The sequence below is a fragment of the Rhinolophus sinicus genome, linkage group LG01, assembly GCF_036562045.2.
Source record: "Rhinolophus sinicus isolate RSC01 linkage group LG01, ASM3656204v1, whole genome shotgun sequence".
Lineage (NCBI taxonomy): Eukaryota > Metazoa > Chordata > Mammalia > Chiroptera > Rhinolophidae > Rhinolophus > Rhinolophus sinicus.
In genome coordinates this window covers 44,159,133-44,182,355 of record NC_133751.1, presented here as the reverse complement: position 1 = coordinate 44,182,355, position 23,223 = coordinate 44,159,133, and the positions used below count along the sequence as shown (strand labels likewise).

At 36.6% G+C, this 23,223-nt stretch overlaps 2 protein-coding genes across 3 annotated transcripts in view; one reads left to right on the top strand and one right to left on the bottom strand.

Annotated features, from left to right (window-relative positions):
- The window catches only part of PIK3CA (phosphatidylinositol-4,5-bisphosphate 3-kinase catalytic subunit alpha), a 73,712-nt gene extending 55,254 nt beyond the window's left edge, over positions 1-18,458 (bottom strand). Inside the window, exon 1 of the mRNA XM_019751997.2 lies at positions 18,020-18,458. The gene's annotated coding sequence lies outside the window, so the exon portion shown is untranslated. The remainder of the gene's footprint in view (positions 1-18,019) is intronic.
- Positions 18,459-19,186: 728 nt separating this feature from the next.
- The window catches only part of ZMAT3 (zinc finger matrin-type 3), a 70,542-nt gene continuing 66,505 nt past the window's right edge, over positions 19,187-23,223 (top strand). For both annotated transcript variants that reach the window (XM_019752081.2, XM_074328266.1), the window contains exon 1: positions 19,187-19,853. The gene's annotated coding sequence lies outside the window, so the exon portion shown is untranslated. The remainder of the gene's footprint in view (positions 19,854-23,223) is intronic.

Sequence of the window (23,223 nt, the reverse complement as noted above, 5' to 3'; positions counted from 1 at the left end):
ACTTAAAAATGCTCCCAAGTAACATAAAAGACTTGAAGGAATGAAAAAAAAAAATCACATTCTTGGATTGGAAGACTCAAATTCATAAAGATGTCAATTCTCCCTTAAATAATCTATACATTTAACATGATCCCAACAAAATACCAATATGATGTGTGTGTGTGTGTGTGTGTGTGTGTGTGTGTGTAGATTTTATCATGCTGACTCTAATGTTCAAAATAGCAGGAAAAATTAGGAGTGGGGAAAAAGCAGGGAGAGAGAAGGATCTAGCCCTACTAGATATTTAAACATCTTATAAAACTACCAAATACTTGCTATTCTGGAAGAAATGAGAAAAATGGAAGAAAAGAAATTAAAGAAATAAAAGAAAAACATTTTTGAGCTGGAGAGACTTACATGCTCAGATTAAAAGGGACCACTGAGCAGAATAAATGTTAAAAAATATCTATTAGACAATAAAAGATAAAGATAGCCTAAAAGCTTTCACAGGGGAAAAAATAGGTAATATGTAAAGGAACAATTATCTGACTGGCAACACTTCTCACCAATAGCAATAGGAGTGAAAAACTATGCAGTCATTAAAATCTGCTGGACATTAATTTGACCAGGAATTCTATACCCAGCAAACTATCATGTGTAAAGAAAAAATAAAGGTATTTCCATGGGTATTACTCCCATGAGCCAATTCTAAGACACCTGAGTTATGACTCCAGCCAATCCAAGATGGAGGCCAAAAAAGAAAAAGGGGTCATATGCTAGAAATGATAGAACAGACCCACTGACAAAATAACATAAATAAATTTTAAAAAAGCAATCCTAGGGTAAAGTTTTACATCAATTATAAGCCCAAGGTAATATCCCCAAAGTAGAAGATGAGATCTGTGTGGTCCAAGTAAAAAGTGGTTAGGAAAAAGAACATAACAGATTCTAAGCAACAGACAAATGAATTGAGGAGTCATAATGACGTTTATTTTTATGATAGGGAAAAAAAGGCAAACGGAAAGTTTAGAAAAACAACCCAAAAAGTATAAAACCAATCTCAAAATATGAAGCAAACAGCATAATTTTGAGCAATGTGTGGAGTGTATCAAAAAAAGAACTATGTGACATGAATGCTTAGAATACTCTGTGTAGTTCATGGTATTGAACATATAGAGAAAGGAATCTAATCCTAGCATTCCAATTGGTTATGGAGTGAAGCATTTTATATTCATACCAATGTAATCATATTAATGTAAATACTTTAGTTTCAATTATTAAAATCTACCTATAGTCAAAACATAAGACGATTTAAGTATGGCTACAGAATAGAATGTAAAATTACCACTACTTGACAGTATAAAAGTAATTGTATATTTAACGTGTTGTGGAAGGGTAAGAGAAGACTTAAAAGGAAAACTAGGGTACTATTATCATTGTCTAACGCAGTGGGGAATCAGGAATATTACTGAAGTGGATGTGATAGAAAATGATTCGAATATATTAAAAGTAGAATGATTAACAACAAAAGCTAAAGTAAGGGAGAATAAAAGGATAGTGAGATACCGATGAAACATGGTAATAAAATTAAGAAACAGTAGCAGAAAATTTCAAAAGTGAAATTAAAATGCTCAAGATTTAGTTTCATAGTCTTTAAGCCCAATGGCTATCATGGAGGCAATTCTTCAATTTCTCAAATGTTCTTATTATTTACTAATATATATTTCAGCTTAATATTCAAGAGGATTATTACAGCTATTTGCTTTTTATAAAAAAATTTTTTTGAGACACTAAGGAACTCAATTTGGATATCTTTAAAAGATGTAACAGTTTTTCAAGTGCTCAGTATATTTCAAAGTATGGCACCCTAATTTCCATTTTCTTCACTTCAGTTCCAGAAATATTGGCAGAAAAAGTAAAAAGCTGACAGCTGGGTATCAGGCTATTACAAGATGACTCTAATTATCTAAAATGTTTCTTATAAAAGAACAGTTGCTACCAAATATTTCATGGCTAACATTTGGTTTAAGCCATAGCTACGTGTATTCTGTGGCACACTGGATCTGAACTTTGCAGCTGGTGGTGAATTTCCATCAACACCTAAAGACTGAAGTCTACAGCAAGGCTAAAACACATCTAAACTTTGGAAATCAAGCTTTAAAAAAATATGATGGAAACCCACTTGAGTACTTATACACATGTGACTTTGTCTTAACTGTTGCAGAATAAGATGTTACCTATAAGTATCAGTTGAATTTAAATTTTAAAAAAGTTTTTGTGGACACCCCATTAGGTAGTATAACTGGTTTCTGCAAGAGATACAATGCAAATAAATATCACAAAGCAGAGGAGGTTGGATGTGAAACTGAGAGACAAATAGCTTAATATCCAGCAATTGGTTCTTGATTGGAGAAATAGGTATTATTTTATAAAGTGGGAGGATGATGAAAAAGTTTATTAAAATACCTTTCCCTCCAAAATGATACAAGATCAACTAATATGTGAAAAGGAAAATGCGTGAAAAGGAGTGTGTGTGTGTGTGTGTGTGTGTGCGTGTGTGTGTAATTTTACTGTGACAGTATACCTTACCTAAAAAGACCAAAACCAGAAAGGAAGGTAGGTATCTTGGGTGTGAATCTCAAGTCTATACTTATAAACTGGGTATTGTGAGCAAATACTTAACAATAAGAGACCTCAAAAATGTGACTAACCCCTCCTTCCTTACCTTCTTTATTGTATTGTTAATCACACCACAAACATTTATTAAGCAGTTATTATGTGCCAGGATTATGCTTCCAATATAAAACGACATCCCTGACTTCAAGAGGCTGATAGTCTATTGAGGAAGACAGATATGTAAATAAGCAAGCAAAACCTAGGATGTGTTTGCTGTAATAAATAGAAGCTATGAAAATAGAGAGGAGGGAGAGATGGACTCGGCCTAGGACAGTGAGTCCAGGAATACTTCATACAGATTATACAGAAGCCACAGACAGTGTGCCAGGTCAACAAGTTATTGGGAGGAGGAGCCACAGCCAAAGGGGGAGCTCCGAGAGGCAGGAACAGCAGGAGCACAAACACAGGAGTCCAGGAAGACCTAGGTCAGTTTGAGGCAGTTCAGTAAGGTGTTCAGTGAGGCGAAAGTATAGAAAACACGTACAGGAAAGTGGGCTGGTACCAAACTGTGAGGAGAATTATGAGTCTGCACTTCACTCCGAGGTCCGTGTTCTTTAAAGTCTTGTCCTGGGATCACATGCATGAGGATGAAGAGTAGGAAGGGTTGTTAAAAGGCACGTTTCCGGGCTCATGGATCCACTGAATCAAGATTTTTTAGGGTCTATATAATTCACAGTTTGAGAAGTTTTTCCAAGTGATTCTTACACACTCAAAACTTGAGAAGCAGCAATGCAGACCATAAGGAATTATTAAGCTTTAAGCAGATGACTTCTGTATTGTTAAAAGCCATGCCAATCTCTCCTCTGCTCTCTTCCATAGACCTATTTATTGTACACAGCACATTCATGAAATTCTGCTAGTTACATACATGACTGATAATTTTGGCAGCACCATGAAAAGTAAAAAAAGTGTATTGACTGGTTGGGATACTTCAGTGACACAGGAAAGGACTAAACCACGGCAGTGACTGAGAAAAGATGGAGATGGAATCAAGAGACATTTCTAAGAAAGAATACCCAAGATTTGGTGATCAGTTGGATTTGGGAGGTCAGAGAGGATAGAGTCAACAGAAATTTCTAACTTAGGCAAGTCATGATAACAGAAAAGGATCATATAAAATAAAACTGTGAAAACATTCTGAATTCTAGAAATCTAAGTGTAAGATATTATTAATCAGGTTGCTTTCCTTTCTAGAGTGCTTCCCACACTTCCTAATTTAGATGTGGATTGTATTTGTATTTCTTTCAATGTAAAAGTAACTCACGCTTATTATAGAAATTCATCTACTTAAATACTAACTGCAGCGTCTATTAAGGTCTAGGACTGCGCACTGTACCTCCTCAAAATACAGTGGTCCACAGAAGAATGAGGAAAACAAAACAGAGAAACACGTCTCAGACAACCACCATTACCATTTTCTGATGTATTCTTTTGCAGCTTTTTTCCTATGCATACTTTTTAGTTCATTTCTTTGGTTTATGTAGTTGTGTTTATGTAGTATAGTAATTCTGTAATTTGCTCTTTTCACTTCAAAAAGATTTCCTCAAATTATTGTAAACTCTTCATAAACAATAGCGTTCTATGAGCACCTTTTGCTATGGGAAATACAGCACAGTTTACTTGTTGAATACTTAAGCTGTTTTAAAATTTCCATTATTATATATGATGCTGCAAATGGAATTATGGGATTAAAGGGCCTGTTAATTTTAAAGGCACAAAAATTGCCGACTTGCTTTCCAAAAGGGTTGAATCAATTTAGACTGCCAACAGAAATATATGAGCCAGCACACTTCAGGACACCTTCACCAACACCTACACCATTAGAAGAAACTAACTCAAAAATTAAAACCATGTACAACACTCCACCTTCCAGTTTCACTTCTTTGATTATCTATCTGTCAGGGAAAAATATTTCCCCATATCCTTTAATTCCTTTTTAGTAAATGAACTTGTTATCTCAAGTTCTTTGCTCATTCATCTACATGGATCTTGGTGCTTTTGAAAGTATTTGTATGAACACCTTAAAATTCAAAGATAAACACCTGGCTTTCGGTGACTGTGAAGTTGGGGACATCCCGCTGCGCTGAGGACGCTGATTTCATTGACCTCGCGGTCCTTCTGCCCTCTTCCAAAGCCTCTCAATAAAATGGTTTGATCCTGCTCCCCACCCAAATAATAAAATAGATATAAACATCTGTTACATTGTCTTACAAATTTCTAATCCTGGTTTGTATGTCTTTTAATTTGGTCATTTGTGTTGGAAGGAGAGAAAGTGGGAGAAAAAGACAAAGTAAACGCCAACATTTTATTTGAGTCAAATGTAATGAATTTTCCCTCTCCTAAGTCTTCCCAATTCTTTAAAGATTGAAAGGTATATTTGCCCACCCAAATAAATATCTTTCTTAAATGACACTAGCATAAGGGTATTTACTCTATTTTATCCAACTCTTCAATTTACCTGAATTTATTTTGTTACTCAAATTGACTTTGTTTTTCTAACTATTTAATACTCTCAAAAATATTTACTGAATATCTTCCTTTTTCTGTTGATTTCTGATGACACCTTTATTATACCATTTAGAACATCTGCTTCTGGGATCTCGATTCCTTTTTAGTAACTTTACTATCAATGCTTATGCTAGCACCCAACTGTTCAATTTACTATAATATTATAGTATGTTTTGATATCTGATAGGGCTATAGTGTTAGAGCTCTCTGTCACTGTTCTTGGTTTTTCACTTAAAAGTCATCTCACTTTTAGCTGTTTAGTCCCTTGGACAAAATTAAGAATTATCTCATTGATGTCTCAAAGACATTTTAAAAACTCAGAATTATGCAAAACCTGTAAGTTAACTTAAGAAAAACTGATATTTGTAACAGTTGGACTCGCATTCAGGAACATGATATTCTTCTCCCCGTATCTGCCTGCAATCACCCCTCCCCCACCTCCACCCATATCCTGATAGTTTTTAGGTTTCTTCACATAGGCTCACACATTTCTAATTAACATACATAATTTTATATTTTCTATTATTGTTAAAAATTATTTCTTTATTATATTTTCTAAATAATTCTATCATAAAAGAGAACTATTGATTTTAAAGTAGTTGTTTTAAATCTATATTCTTATTAATTCTAATAACTTCTCACTTGATCTTGGAACTGGAAATTGTGCAGCTTCTTTCTCAGTATTTACTCATTTCCTAATTCATGTCTTATTGTATTGGTCAGAACTTCCAGAACAATGTTACATAATAATGTAGTAATAACGGGTTTCCAAGTTTTTAGTAACAATTACTTCTGTAGTATTTCACCATTAGTTATTATTTTAGCTGTTAGTTTGACATATTAAGAAAACTTCTCTTCATTCCTGGTTTTTAAAGACATAAAAAGGAAATTATTAGTTTCTTCTCCATACTCACTGACAGGATCTTTATTTCCCTTATCAGATGTATTTATTTATTTATTTACTTAATTTATATATTTATTTTAAAGCACTAGAAAAGTCATTTATTAGAAGAAAAAGTACACTTCAAAGAGCTGAAATTGGGCCCGAGCAGAAAGCAGTGGCTCAAGGCCATTATTAGAAGAGAAAGTACACTCCAAAGGGTTTGGAGCAGGCTGAGCAAAGGCAAAGCTCAAGAGGGGCCCTAATCAGACTTACTGACCTATACATGACAGAATTTCATATTGAGCCATCTTTGCATTCTTAGAATAATTCCTACTTGGTAAACATAATACAGACTTAATACACTATTGAATTATTTTTTACTCCTATTTTATTTAGAGTTGCTATTTTATTTGAGTTTATTTGCACAAGCTCATTTCTGGAACACAGCACTGCAAACATCTCTTTCAGTGACTAGCCATCTGGTAACAACTTTTCAGGCTCATAAAACATAAGTCACTGTCACATTGTTAGCAGGCAGGTTAGGTATTCTGGTTCTGATATACAATTACAAGCAAATGTCCCATTTCACTGCTTCAATCCTTTCCTTCTCCCCGATATAGGAGCAATCATGTCTCCTTGGCCTGGTGGGCATGTCTTCTGGCCAGCAGGGCATGTCTTCTGGCCAGCAACACAGAAGGGCACATGGCGGCACATGGCAGCTCAGGGCACACTTTTCTCTTCCCAAGGCTTTGGGGGAAGTTCTACTTCAAAAAAGACATTCAAAAAGTGGGTGTTTGTATTAAGGGAGTGAATATTCCATGAGGAAGTGAGAATAACATGTAGATTTGTCACCATATTTACATATTCTGTCTTCCACTTCTCTAGGCAAAAGAGTTAGCAGAAACCCACTCAGAGTTTTCATAAAATAAATTCTGCCTAATACGGTTGATTTTCCTTTAGCAAATCCATCACATATAAAAGAATAGATCGGCGAAAGGAAAAAACAACATAAATAATGCTTAAGTCCAGTGGTCACATTAGGACCACATATTGTGAGATAGTTTTAATTTCTAATATTCTATTTCAATATTGTTTTAATACGACTTAAGAAATAATCAGAATGAAGCAGGTTTTTCAAAAAAGCCTTTGAAATTTGGGCCGAGAAAATACAATCACTGTGTTTTCTAATAAGTAGCTGAGTGATTAAACTTTTTCCCATTTATTTATTTTTTTAATTAAATTTACTGGGGTGACACTGGTTAGTAGAATGATACAGGCTCCAGGTGTACATTCTACAATACGTCACCTATATACGCACTGCATGGTGTGCTCACCACCCAGAGTGAGTTCTCCTTCCATCACCATATGTTTGACCCCCTTTACAGTAAACCTCGTGTTTGGCAATGTGCTTGGCCCTGGATACACAGTCTGCTGATGTACAAAGTCAACATTTTTCCTTGAGAAATCTCTTAAATCACCCGTAATTACAATGTACATTTGTTTGTATACTATCTTGTACAGAAACACGTTTTGTATAAAGATATTATATACGGCAATCTAGAACACATAATGAAATTATATATAAAAATATATGTATTTAAAAGAAGTGGGTTTATGCACGTGCATACATGTCTCAGAGAACGCACATGCACCGAGATGACAGTCTGCTGTGGCCCTATCTGCAGGCCACCTTGGAAATCAACACATTTGCTCAGCAGTTTCTCTTCCAGCTGGAACAAATTGCTGTTTCTTTGGTGGAGCACGAGAGGCTTGGTATTAGAGGCCATGTTGTATGAACATTAAATATGTCTGAATAACAGAATCACACTCAGCACAGTGGGATGTTCAGATCTACACATTGAGACCAATTGAGCCAACAACAATTTCGCATCGTTAGTCTCATGTCTACTCAGAGGCAAAAGCTCAGTAGTGGGATGTTACTACAAATTTAAATGATTACTTTTGTCACGATTTTACTTCCGGCTGAGTACATACTGCTCGTATAGTTGAATTCATGAAAATTAAATGTAATGAGACTCCACTGTACTGATTAGATGTGGAACTTCAGTTTCCTAATCTGTGAAATGGACAGACTACATGTGTACAGAAGTGCTGCTGTGAGGAGTTAGAGAGAGAACATACGCAAAGTCCATAACGTTCCCCTTTCCCGATTCATGATATTAAAGTTAGGGTTTGAGGTAACTCAAAATATATATACTAATGTGTATATTTAGAGACAAAGGAAACTTTTCCCACGGGTTGCCAACTATAATTCTTTGTGATGCCATTTTAAAATTAAGTAAATTCTTAACTTCAATACCTAATTTAGTCATAACTACCTTATTCGCAATAAACTCTTGGTCACTTCCAGTGTTATGGTTTTTTGTTTTTGTTTTTGGTTTCATTGTGTAATCACCCCCAAGAGAGACTAAATTCTATACAGTTTTACATGCATAAAAATGTTTGAAAGTATGCTTGATAACTCTTTAAAGTAATAATGAAAAATTTTGAACAATTATGTCAAAAATTACAGCTCCTTTTTAAAGCAATCTCTATATAAATTGATAACAATATATGTAGTTTTAAAAAGTGTATGGCTTTTATTATTATTACTATTAATCTGGTAAATGAGAGATACAGACTTGAAAAGAATAAGTTACCTTGTGTGTCCAAAAGGGCAGTCTAGTCAAAACTGCTAATTATTGAGAGGTAAGAAAATACAATCTCATATATATTTACCAAAACTTAAATATGAACTAATAGTCTCATTTATATAAGGTGCCAATGATAGTACTGAAACCAGGCGATGCCACAGAAACTTGTATCAGTGATGCCAGCCTCTACCATAGTGATTAAAGAGAAATACTTAGAGACCAAACTGATGAAAATATTCAAAACACATAGTTGCTTTCCTTATTTTCAAATAAATGACTTGTAAGATTTGTATAACGTCCAATCAGTGTAAACTAGGTACAAGGATATACAAAAGAGTAAATACTGTATTCAATAAAAACTTCATAGTAAGTATTATGGGCAAGTGAGATATAAGGAGCTTTAAAACATGACATTTCTATAAAAGCCATGTAACATGTGACACTATGACACAACTACTGTCTTTAGTGCATGGAGGAAGACAGGGAAAGGAAATACCAAATAGCCCAAAACCGGTACCGCTTCAATGGCAGGGTGCTATTAAGATATCTGCCGGGGATTCTGAGATTCCAGGAATGGACAGAAAAAATTAATCCATTGGAAGATCAGAGTAAAAATGAAAAATCATATCTCCTGTCCATTAATTTCTCATTCCTATCAAGCTAAATCTCCATGTGTTAACTTCTTTTAGAACTAGGTATAAAATAGAATTCAGATTCCTAGAGCTAGAATAAAACTTAGAAAGTTGTAACAGAACAAAAAGCAAGTAGTAATATCAAGAAGCTTGTTAGAAGTCAACCTTATTGTTCATTCTCCAGAGACTAGATCCATTAGTAAATCTGCAGAATGGACAGAATTTAATTCATTAATGTTAAAGCCCCCAAATAAACTGATGAATATGACATGGTTCTTGCTCTCAAGGAGCCTAGAGATATTTAAGTGCTTAGTGAGTGCTGTTCCACAGGCTTCACGAAGCATTAGTCATTTAATCCTTGTTATAGTATCAAGACATAGGTACTGTGTAGTATCCCTCTACTACAAAAGAGGAAATATGTCTTAACCCGGAGAATATTTAACCCAGGCAGGCTAAACAACTTGCCCTAAGTTACAAAACTAGTCATCTCGATAGATAGTCTGGTTCCAAAGCACACACTCTTAATCATCATGGAACATATTTAGGAGAAGGAAAGGAAAATCAGAGAAGGCTAAGTACACTGATGGTGTTTTCTAAAACTGTTCTGACTTTAAATATTCTGTCCTGCTGTCAAACTCCTTGCCCCATTTTGGTTGGGAAAACAGTATTTGCAGGAAAATGTATTAATTTATATGTCTGATATTTATACTTAACAAGAAAAGACCAGTAATAGCTGTAAACATCGTCACACGACTGTACAAAGAGGGGCTTTTATTGTACAGAAATAGTAAAAATTATTCAAAGTGATTTTGAGGGAATCTGCAGTCCCATAATATCACTAAGAAAGCTGAAAATTAGTCATTTATAGTGAAAAGAAAATAAAGTCTTCACACTATAAAATTACCAAATTCTAAACTGCTTTTACTTTTACTGCCATTGTAATTATCAAGACAAGTACAGTAACTGCTTTGAAAAAGTAATATTCAACTTTTACAACTGGTGTATAGATAGAGAAAAAGAATACAAACATCTCTTTCATAAATACTTTAAGATGCTGCCTATCAGAGTCTCAACACAAATAATAGCCATTAGGATTTAGGGAAATCTTCATACGGAAAATCACTTCAAAATGATGTTACTACTAATATTTATAAGTGTAAAAATGACAGTTTGAAAATATAATTTTTCCTTTCTCTGCTGTCATGTATGGTCTGATTTCAGACTGGACATTATAGTAGGGCCTAATTTCAATCATTACCCCCACAATTTTCTCATTAATGCTGCTTTACATTTGATGATGTGCTCCATAAATCTATATTCACAGAACAGTAACTTACTTAGCAAAAAAGACTCTAAGATTTTTGCATTTGCCAAGATGTTAACCTCCTAAAGAAAAGAAACACAATTCACTCACTTTTAGGCTAAAGGCAGTCAATTGTTTCAAAATGCATAGTACTTTCAGGTCTAGAACTGCAATAAGTCCATCAGAAAAGTACTTGGAAAAGCACGATCTCTTAAGGAAGAATAAGCCACAGAAATCTGCTTAGCTTGTTGAAAAATGAGTACATACTCAAAATAACTCTAAATAATATCCCATGACCCTAACAGTTTGCTGGTTAAAAAGTACTCAAAAGTTGAAGGTGAACAATTTGAATATTGACAGAACAACAAATCAATAGTATAAACCTATTGCTTTCTGATTAAGGACAGTGGTTTTTATCATCTTTCCACATATTTGTATACATAACAGAGGATACACAGAGAAAAAAAGAAGCTTACTATACCTCTGGAATTGTGTTTCTAAGATTACAACACATTTTCTGAAAACCATCTAGTGGGATGGGTTGGTTTTCCAAGGGAAATTATGGTACATATTTTCCTATGTCTTTAACAAGTAAGGATGGTGGCCAGTGGCTATGAAGAGTGCTGTGACTGCTCTGCTGGCCTTCATAACCCTGGCAACTGGTGTGCAATGGATGATCTGATCTCAAAGCCTGGCAGTCACTGAACTGCTCTGTGCTAGTAGTAAGCAAAAGGGCCACGCCTGCAGTCAGTCTGAATCTTCAAAATCACTGATGGTTTCAGAAAGAAAGAAAAAATTATTCCAGTCCATTTTTTTCTGATGGCAGCTTGTCTCTACCACAGAAGTGCACACAGGGCCTTCAAACATGTGCAAATTTATAAACAGGAAGACAAAAGGATGTTAGCTTCTGAAAATACAACAAACTGAGATAGACTAATCTCCCTCTAAGGAGTGGCTTACTTGCCCTTCCCTGAAATCAGAAATAGGCTTTACAGTACTAGGAATCTCAGAATTCTGGAGTTGTAAAGAAACTAAGAAATTTTGCAGGTGAAGAAACAAGTGCTGAAAAGTTAAAATCTAAGGCCAAACAGCTAGTTCATAGTTCAATATAGAACCCAGATTTTCAGATTCCTGATCTAGTGCTCTTTTCACCATAGCACACAGTTTTCCTTATCCTATCAGTCTTTGTTAAAAATGTCTCCAAATATCAATAGAAATATGCAACTAGTAAACTTATAGAAAAGTATTTCTTATATATTTCAAAACTATACTGAATAAATGAACAAAACTGGCACAAAGCAATTTACCTACCTTTCAAATAGAGTATATGATAGCTACTAAGCGATAGATAGGTAAGTATTTTGAGTCCCGAATGTGACTGTACTTCAAAAATATCAATGCTTACTGGTCACCGATATTTGGGCACTATACTAGGTGCTGAAGATACAAGAATGAACACAACATGGTCTTCTCCTGTTAAAAAAATTATGCCTAAAATTATCTTCATAATATTGCCTTAAATTTCTATGCTACTTTATAAGATGCATCTCTCCACTGAGTCTCACTAACTCCTGGTGAGTCAGGCAAGAGAGTTACGACCAGAGCAGAATGAGTCTATCCTAATGCAGCATTTTGCACATCACAACACTGACTTCTTTGGCTTCCACTACACAAATGTTTAAACTCGTAAGTGTACCAGATAACCATAGTCTGTAAGAATTCTTACTTTTTTTTTTTTTTTAATCCCATGTTTATTTCAAGGCTGGCCCTGATACAAAGACTCCTTTGTAACAACTGCAATTATATGCTAAAAGTTACTAAAATTTAACCTCTTCTAAATGAGAGCAATTTAGATAAATTATCAAGCTAACTACTAAAATGATACAGAAGAAACGAATATTTAGTTGTTAGGTCAAATATGAAATCGTGTTATTCTTCTATTAGATATAAATTTAAAATAATGATTAGTATGTATACGTTTTTCCTTAAATAATTTTATGTAATTTGGGATCATTTAAACTATCTCATTAATTATATTAGTTACTTAACAAGCAACATATTAATATTTTTACTGTAATCAATGCAGAAAAAGAGGTAAAGCTGTGATATATTCCGCCTCCTCTCCCCCCATACACAAATACAAAGTAGCATTTTGGGATTGGAATTTAGTCTCTCAGCCATACAGACCAGGGCTCTATAATCAATACTGAAAACAGCTTCACTTTAAGAAACATTAAACTTGAAGAAAAACCTCTAAGCGATCTCTTTATTACAAACTTACAAATTCTTTATTGAAACATTTTAACTTTAAACTCCCCAATCTGTATCCTTGTGGAGAGGAAGAAAGAAAACCTAAAAAGTCCTTAATCAGGATCAATTGATTCATATAATAAAGGATTAAATGTAAGGCATATATTCCTATAAAACATTATCGGCATAGCTAAGGTTGAATAACCTTTTGAATAATGGAAATCTCAAGCTCTGAAGTTGAATCCTCAGACTTCACTATATTGTCTCAAATTTCTTTTTCATGCCCTAATAATTCAGTTTCTCCTAGCCACAGTTTTTCATTTTTACTATAGTATTTTTTCCAAAAAGACTGTTAATAAAATTCACTTTAAACATAAACTTAAGGAAAAACTTAGGCAAGTCAATTTGATTTATACAAAAATAAAACTAGTATCAAGAAACTTCAGCAGAGAGAAGTATGATTACATTGTGTGGAAGGTTACTCTATCACCAAGTAAATAAAAGCTAAGATAACTATATAAAATTAAGAAACATGGCTCCCAAATAGAGAAAAATATCAATAACTTCAGTCTGCTAATTGATATTTGAAACTGCTAGTCTGACATTGAGAACAATCTTATCTTCTGCAATTGGTCCTGATCAGAGGTCTATTTCCTGTATCTCCTGGAAATTACTAAATAATGGTTCCTGAATTTTAAGCTTTGGTGAACAGTTTTCACCAAAATGTTCGGGTGTTCTTTTGTAAATCATCCTTAGTTTTAATTTGTCCCCTTCTTTTCGACTGGTGAAGTCTGATTTTACTTATCTTTGAAGATGGTGTAAGGTCATCAGTTTGGACTCTCCCCTTGCCCATATTACGTATTATGGATGTATTGATAGCATGGCACTTGCTACCCTGTCATGGTTCAGACTTCTAGGCATAATTATTTCCCAGGCAAGTTGTCTTTGGTGTTTGACAATGGGATGGGATTCTAATAAAATGAAACTAAAGACCACAGTAGTTTTGGTCCCTAGTCACATCTGTAACACTAGCCGTCAGTCTTTCTGTTATCTCAGGTAAGTCCACTCATGAGCTCTAACACCTCCTAAGAGGAAAGGAAATGAACATTTATTATGCACCTGATCCAGGACAAAAACTCTCTTGGGTCTGTATTATCTCATTTAATTCAGCAACCACAACACTATCAAGTAGCAATTACTCCCATTATACAGATTAGGACATCTGCCCAAAGTACTCCTGTAAGTGTAAGAGTCAGGCTTTGCATCAAGAAGCTTCAGATTCCAAAGCTAGTATTTTTAGTACTCACATGATTTTAAGCCTAGATCATTAGTACCACACCAGTACCATATAGAGAACCAGTATAACTCCTGTGTTACAGAGGAGAAAACTGAGGCCCAAAGAGAATGAATCTTGCTCAAGTACACAACACTTGTGCTGAAACTGGGATTTGAATTCAAGTCTTCTGATTTCCAGTGCAGTTTTGTGTGTAATAATGACCTTTATTCTTGCGTGTGCATGTGTGTATGTGTGCGTGTTGTTCTTGATATAATTTATATATAACTTATAACATCTCAACTGTCTCCAAATGAAATTCATATGTGTGGCAAGTTCAAGGATGTACATTTTTAGTGACAAAATAATTAAATGTATTTGGCAAGAATAAAAACATAATTGGTATTTATAAATTATTACATGCTCTAAAAAAGTCTGTTGCCAATATATGTATTTACTCAGTAAAAGCCTATTATATACTGGCTACTGTGCTTGTCAATAAGAATAAACTGTATATCAGATAGAAGGAGTCCCTATCCTTATGGAATTTACATCCTGGTGGAGGATGCAGACAAATAGAGGCAATTATAATAGAGTGAGTCAATGCTATGGCAGTGGGAGTACAAGATGCTATGGGAACAGGAAGCAGGGACACCTAACCCAGACTAGACTTTTCAAAGGCGGTGATATGAAAGATGAGTAGGAGGTCAGCTACTTAAGGATGGGGTATGGAGTGTGCAAATGTTTCAGGAAGAGCAAACAACATTTGGACATGAGAACAATGAAAGGGGAGCTGTAGTAGGAGGGAGGGGAAACGAACCTAGAGAGAGAAGGGCCAAATCAAATCATACAGGTCCTTGAAAGCAAGGGCTTTACAATTTTGTCTGTTAGGATTACCTGGGGAACTTTAAAACAAACAAACAAAACACAGATGTCCGTGCTCCATCTTAGACCAATTAAATTAGAATCTCTGGGAATGAGACCCTGGCACTGTTATTTTTAAAAAGCTAACTAGATGATTCTAATATGTAGCAGGATTGAAAACCACTGTTTAAGCTATATAAGGAATTAAAAATATATTGCAAATAAAAGGTGATCTTTAGTAACTAAGCTTCTCTGGGCCCTAGTTTTTTAAAATCTATTAAAAAGCAGGCTGGAGCAGGATAGAAATAGCACGGTAAGTGAAAGAACTCAGAAAACATTGGTTTTTGTCAATGAGTCTGTAACCTGACACCTATCTGACCTTAGATTAAAATGTCATTTCTCAGAGATAGTAATACTGCTTTGTCTACAGGATTGTTGTAATACTCAGGATAAATAATACTTAAGAAAACAGCTTGATAGCTGTGCTAATAAAATAAAAACCACAATATTACAAGACTTAGGCTGCTAAAGTTGCACACATTTTAAGATCATAAATATTTCACCAGCCATGAAGTCTTTTATGATGTTTCATCTAAAGAAGCACCCCTACCTTGGAATTCAAGCTATTAAAATAATAAAATGGAACTGATTCTTTAATGCTACTCTAGTTGCTAAAGAGAGCAAATGGGATTAAGTTAGCTCTTTTCAGATAAACAGATCAACAGAGCAAATGCCCTTTAAATGGTAATAGCAATTGTTTAAAAATCTTGACTCAGGAAAAGGCACTAATAAGGAAAGTGATACACAAAAAGTAAACTTTTAGGAAAAAGTTATGATCTACCTTATGTAAGTATTTTATTTATAAATTTAGGGTTTTGTTTTGTTTTAAGAGAATACTTATTTGGGATAGAGAGGATCTTATCCTGACAGGAAGGAAGCTCTGCCTCCAGGACTGTTCCATACACAGAGCCAGGCAAAGCCACTGCTCTTTTACAGTCTCCCTTTTATATAGATCTAGCCCCATGCAGTAATTTTTCAGTTTAAGTACAGTATTTGTGTTTGGTGACATTTCTTTAATGCTATATCCATTTTATTTATAATTTTAAAAAATTTAGATATATATAAAAACACTTCTGCATTATATGGGGTTCATTTTTAATTCTTCAACTAAAACTGATATAGGAATGCCTTTTAAACTTTATTATACTCAATGATAAAATATTATTAATATTCATTTATGTTCTTGCTGTTTCCCTCATGATGATATTACTATTATGATATGCTCTCATTTCTTTCGATCACTTATTCTAATGATTTTAATAGGAAAGCACTCTATTTTACAATGATGGAAAACACAAGAAACTTTTGAAAGTTATCGATGAAATTTTATTTAACCTTATCTCAAAACATGAGATGAGAAAACTTAAAAAACATCAACACACACACACACACACACACACCCCCCACTGGGCCCTCTTCAGATAATTTTGGTTGATGACATTGCAGAACAGTTAATCTGATATTTAAAATTTTCCAAAACACGTGATGTTTAGATAGAGATCTGTGCTGTCAAACAGAAATCAATGCTTCAGTTAAAAAAATCTTAAAACTTGAATACACATTAACAAATTCTTATGCTGCCTTTGCTTCAAGAGTCCATTAATAGTGTTCTCATTTGTCCAAATTAAGTTAGCAACATAGTATCTTAAGTATTTTCCAAGTCTTTTCTTAACATGCAATCCAACACATAAATTTTGTCCAGTGCAATGTAAGCAAATAAACAGAGAATCTAGTTTCTAAGCAGGAAAACAGACGACCAGTGTTGCCCTCAGTGGTGGACGCAGACTGGAGTTACCAAGTGGAGTTACCAGGAGTTTATCTACCCAACTTTTCTAGGGGTTCTCCCAGGCTTTACAAACTACGATTGAAATATCATCTCGCAAGCCCTGTCCCGCATGTGCACAAAGGCGCAGCACTAAAATGAGGAAGCTTCACCAAAAAACGAAATCGCAACTCATTAAACGATACGCAGGCTGTTTTCTAAAAGACCCTCTAGTTGCGCTGCCCTTACCCTCCGTGTAACTATGTAAACAGCTCCCCAATTATTGACGTCTGAGAAAGTAGCTTTCGATTCCCAAGTCGGGTAACTAGCTACCATCACCACTATTCTTTAACGTGCTAAAATAACCCCCTCAAGCCGCGGTCGAAACACACTGGCGGACCGTCTGGTGTTTACATGGCCCGGACCCGGGCGCTAGCCTGTCTTTCCGACCACGCAGGAGCTACGGAACAGACACCACAGAATAGACTTAGCAAAGACACAAATCACGAGACAATGTGTCAGGGCTATGAATGAAATACGCTCGACTGTCTCGGTTAAAAGCAAAGCAAAACAAAACAAAAACACCAACCTCCAAAGGAAGGATGGGAGGGGAACTGCGGGATGGGGGGAGCGGTTTTCCTTCCCTGCCCCAGCCGGGCGATTTAAACCCAATATGAGGCAAACGCAGGGTCTCCGCGCGGGCGAGGCCGGAGTCCTCGGGCGTGACAGCCCCTGAGGACCAGCTCGCGGCTCCGCGCCCGGATCCCTCCCGCCGCGGTGCTAGAGGCAGCCCGGCCACCCGCGGGCCGGGTGGGCGTGCAAGGGCGCCGGGGACCGAGCTACCGCGGCCGGGGCGGCGGCCCTGGGCGCACTTCCTCAGTCCCCAGCCGCCCCATCCCCAAAAATGGGAGAGGAAGGAAACGAGGAGCGAGACAGCGGCCAGAGGGAGAAAACAGAGGGAGCGGCGAGCCCTCGTATCTGCATCTGGCTGAGGCCAGTGGCAGGCCGGGGAGAGGGAGCGGCGATCGCAGGCAAACTCCGCTGCGGGCCGACGCCGGGAGAGACAACCCGCGGTAGCCCCCGCCCAACACGGCGGGCGCGCCCGAGAGTCCACGGCACCCACCCGGTCCCCATCCCGACCGCGCCCGCTCCCAGCCGGTCCGCGCTCTACTTACGCTCGGAGCTCCTCCAGGCTCCGCGGCTCTAGCCGCATCGGGTCCCAGCCCCGCGGGCGGCGGCGGCGGCGGCGGCGGCGGCGCCGAGGGAGAGGAGAGCGGGCGGCACGGCCCCCGCCTCCCGGCCCCTCTCCCCCGCCGCTCCGGAGCTGCCCGGCCGGGCCCGAGCCCTGCCTCGCCGGCGGCCCCAGCCCCAGCGGCCGCGACAGCAGCAGCAGCCCGAGACCTCAGCGGCCGCAGCGGCGGCACCGGAACTGCCGCTTTCTCCTTCTCGTTCTCTCTGCTCGCTGGCCCCCACCACACGCCCCCGCCCCCGTCTCCTTTCTCTGTCACCCCTGTTTTTTTTTTCCTTTTGTTTCCAGAATAAACTTTATTGGTCTCCTTTTCCGCTCACATCGTGTAAACAAACAACGAACTCTTCCCCACCCCCTCCACTCCCCCCCTCCTCTGGCAGAGGAGGGTAAGGGCTGAGGAGGGGCCGGGCCTACCATGCCCCGGAAGCAGATGTGTAAAGGCGGAAGTGAAATTGCGGAGACCAGGAGGGGCATGTGGGCAAATCCGGTAACAGTGTGCCAGTGCGGCTGCGTCCTGCTTTTTCGCCCAAAGTTCTGGTTGTATTGGGTCTATTTTTTTGGAGTGCGTGTGTTTAATGCTACCTCTTTTGCAGTGGTGAGGATGTGTCATCCATCCTACGACGACACATGTGTCATGTCTGTTTCTACCAGCATCAGGCACGCTAGGGTAGAGATACAGAAATGAGGGGGGAAACAATTGAACTCATTCACTTTAGAGGAAATGAGATTTCCTCTAGTTTGGGGCATAGAGAAGGGGGCGCGGTGGCTAACCGCCGCTGTCAGTGGCTAACCAGAAGTGGTTAGGGATACTGCTAGAAAGAAGGCCTTTTACAAAACGGTGCTGCGCGTCCTTGTGCTAACCTAAGGTTAAGTTGTAGACCATCCCGAAAGAGGAATGCACTGCCGCAGCCCTCCGCAATCCTTAGACTCACTCCGGGGACACCTTTTGCAATGCCCCCGTTGTGGGTTTTTTTGTTGTTTTTTGTTTTGGGTTTTTTTTTTTTTTTTGTTTGTTTTTGTTTCGTTTTTTCAGATTTGAATCAGCTCGTAGGGTTTCATTGTGACTATTCAGAAGAAGTGCTTTTTTCCACGAAGTGCCCACGGACACGTCAGAAAAGCCATCTTGGTTATAAATTAGATTCAAGGTTGTGCTTTGGTGCTACGTATCATAGTAGCCTCTTCTTTTTGCCTGAGAGTACTGTAATGAGATCTGTTGCGGTTTGAGATCACAACTGATTAGGGTCCGGTTTTCTGCGTGTTTCTCCCCCTAGTGGTCTTTCATTGTATTGAAAAGCTATGGGAGCCCTAATTAGAAGTCTGCGATACAAGTCCTTAGAAGTTGGCTCTCCCTTGAATTTTTAAGCAGAGGACTTGGAAGTGACGCACCCTAGAAATGTGACAGTCCAACAGGTCAGCCAGGGCAAAAACCTGACACCACACGTCCATACCCAATCGTAAATGAGATCCATTTCTATGTATGGTCACAGTTTCATTTGATTGTATTTCCTCTGTTCTCTCTCTTAAGCTCTGCTTTTCATCTCATATTCCAGGGGGTCTCTGTTTCTAAATAGTTTTCTCAAACCAGTGTTTTTCAGCAGTTTCAGAACACTATGTTACTCCAGAGCAGGGCATTTTAAAAAAATCAGCAACATTGAATTAGTATTCAAAGTAAACCCCAAGGCAGCGTTTTCCAAATTGTGTTTCTAGGCAGTTTCCTGAGAGATTACCACGTGGTCATCGGTGGGGAAAAATTATGCTAGGTATATTTTTCCTTCTACAATTTATATTTTAATAAGAAAATGCTTATTAATTATCTGATTTTTATGGGATAATCTTCCTTTAAGAAATCACGTGTCAGAAAATGCCAACCTGGTACTTGAATGTATGTATTCACTGGTTCAGGAGTAGCGATTACTGCCCAATTCACAGTTGGTGCATTGGGTTTATTTGTTGACCATTGATCTAGCATGTGTATTATCTTGCTTCTGAAGGTGTTTGCACCATTATTCAGTGTTTTAGAGTATGTTAGACATCTGTGTGACAAAACCCATTGCTCAAGTTCCTGTGACTGAAAGAATATTTTAAAGGAAAAGTTGAAATAGCGATTCTAGATTATAAATCAAATGAAAACATGGAATATTTCAGAATTAAAGAACTGCATCCTAATTTTTTTAAAGTTGGGAGGTGAAATGTCCAAGATGAAATGTGTTCCTTTCTAACGCATTGGAAATATAACAGTTACTTGCCTTTTGGACTTACTTCCATTGAATATAGAGATAACTAACTGATACTCAAATGTGTATTGTGCACCAAAACATTCTCTAAAAGCACTTAAGTCACTACTAAGCTTTGAAGTCATTTGGAAACAAGAGTCAACTTGGTTATGTAGCAATATACGCTGGATGTATAAAACTGCCAAGTCAAACAGTGAAACCACTGAGTTAATTAAATAAGCTACAGTATGACACTTTTCAACTCAGTTATGATCAGAAAACATACTTTTAAGATTTAAGTTCTTTTCCATTTGTTAAGGCTTATTTTGCCCCAGAATATCTTGGTGAATGTCCTATGCGCACTTATAAAAGAACATTTAATGTGTGTTGTTGGATGGCACGTTTTATAAATGTCAATTATATCAGGTTGGTTGCTAATGTTCTTAGTTAGGTCTTCTATGTTCCTACTGGCTTTCTCTACTAATTCTGTAAGTTCTGGGAGAGGAGCATTGATATCTCTATAATTGTGAATTCATCTATTTCACTTCTGTGTATTTTTACTTAGTATGTTTTGAAGCTCTATTAGGTGCACACACATTTAGAATTACGTGTTTTTGATGAATTGACTTTTTATCATGTACTATTTTTCTTTGTCCTTTGTAATAGCCTTGTTTTGAAATCTATTCTGTCTGAAATTAATATAGTCACTCAGCTTTCTTTTGATTAGTTTTTGTGTGATATAGCATTTCCTATCTTTTTATTCATCTTTCTATGTTTTAATATTTAAAATGGGTTACTTGTAGACAACAGTTAGGTCTTCTTTAAAAAAAAAAATCCAGTCTGACAATGTCTTATTTGCTGTGTTTAGATTATTTACATTTAATATAATTATTGATATAGTTCGATTTAGGCCTATTATTTTATTACTTGTTTTCTGTTTGTTCCCTATTTTTTGTTTTTTTCTGTTCTTACTTTACTGCCTTCTTTTGGGTGGCTTGAATGTTTTTTAACATTACATTTTAATTTATATATTATCTTTTTGGATATATCTCTTTTTTTGCAATTGCTCTATGACTTACAATATACATACCTAAACTTTCACAGCATACTGAGTATTAATATTACATCACTTCACGTAAAATGTAGAAAGACACCTTGCAACCATCATAGGTTCCCTCCCCATGCTCCCTGACCTTTATGTCTTAGTTAGTATATATATTATATTTAACAGTCTGTTCTGTTTGAGTGAAACCTATTGTTTTACATCAAAGAAATAAAATATTGCAATAAAGTTAAAGTATCATTTGACTCCCTATCCAAGCCCCATTCCAATTCCCTCTTCCCCGGAATGAACCACTATTTTTAATTTGGTGTTTTTCCTTCTTAGTTTCACCTGCGTTTTTTATACTTTTACCTACCTATATCTAAAATTATTTCTTTAAATAATGTCATGTGGCACATTTTGTTTTGCAGCCTTTTTAACTCAACATTATCTTTTTGAGATCTTTCTATGTTGATATATGTTGATCTAGTTTATTTTAAAGGCCTGGTACACTCTTCTCTCCACCTCTAACTCCTATATTCACTTGGCTTGCTTGCGCACTTCTTTCAAGTCTTTATTCAAATGTCAGTATGGATTTCCCTGAACATCCTTTTAAAAATTACACTGTCTCTCCTAGGGGCCCTGTTATCCCTTCCCAGATTTGTTTTTCTCCGTATCTCTTACTACCATCTAACATTAAGTACTTCTTGGTTTGTTTGTTATATGTCTTCTACAAGAATGTAAGCTACATGAAGGCAAAGATTTTTGTCTGTTTTATTAACTGCTGTGTCTCTAGTTTTGGCATTTAGCAGCCACTCATATATTTGTTTAATAAACAAATGAATTTAGTAATATGCCAATCAAGAGACAATTCAGTTATTTTCAATTTTTCCATATTACAGGCAGTGCTGCATTGGATATCTTTCTATGTCTCCTGCATGAATATTAATTTCTAGGTAGTAAGATGTGTACATATTCAATCTTACTAGACTGCTAAATTGTTTTCCACAGTTGCTGTACCCTAACCATCCTACCAGTTGCGAATTTCCCCTTATCTTTCCTAACTATTGATGTTAGATTTTTTAGCTTTTGCTAGCCTATTGAGTTAAAACTGACATTCCATTATCAATTTATTTCCTTTGAACTATTAAATTATTACTAGTAAGTTTCCTTTTGTTCTTGTTTTATTTTACTTCTAAAATTTTTTTATTTTTATTAAATTTATTGGATTGACATTGCTTGGTAAAATTATATGTTTCAAATGTACATTTCTAGAATATATATCTATATATTGCATTGTGTGTTCACCACCCAGAATCAATTCTCCTTCCATCACCATAATATTTGACCCCTTTCACCCTCTTCTACCACCCTCCTTCCCCTCCAGTAACCACTAAACTGTTTTCTGTGTCTATGAGTTTTTCCTTGTTTGTTTGTCTTCTTCGTTTGTTGCTTTCAGTTTTATATCCCACATATGAGTGAAATCATATGGTGCTCAACTTTTTCTGTCTGACTTATTTTACTTTGCACGATAATCTCAAGATCCATCTATGTGTTGCAAATGGCAGTATTTCATCTTTTCTTATGGCTGAGTAATATTCCATCGTATATATGTACCACATCTCTTCACTTTTTCCCCCTGACCCCTCTCCCATCTGGCAACCATCAGTTTGTTCTCTGTATCTATGAGTTTGTTTCTGTTTTGTTTGTTAATTCATTTTATTTTTTAGATTCCACATATAAGTGAAATCATAGTATTTGTCTTTCTCTGTCTTACTTATTTCACTTAGCATAATACCCTCTAGGTTCATCTGTATTGTTGCAAATGGTAAGATTTCTTTTTTTCTGGCTGAATAATATTCCATTTTATACATG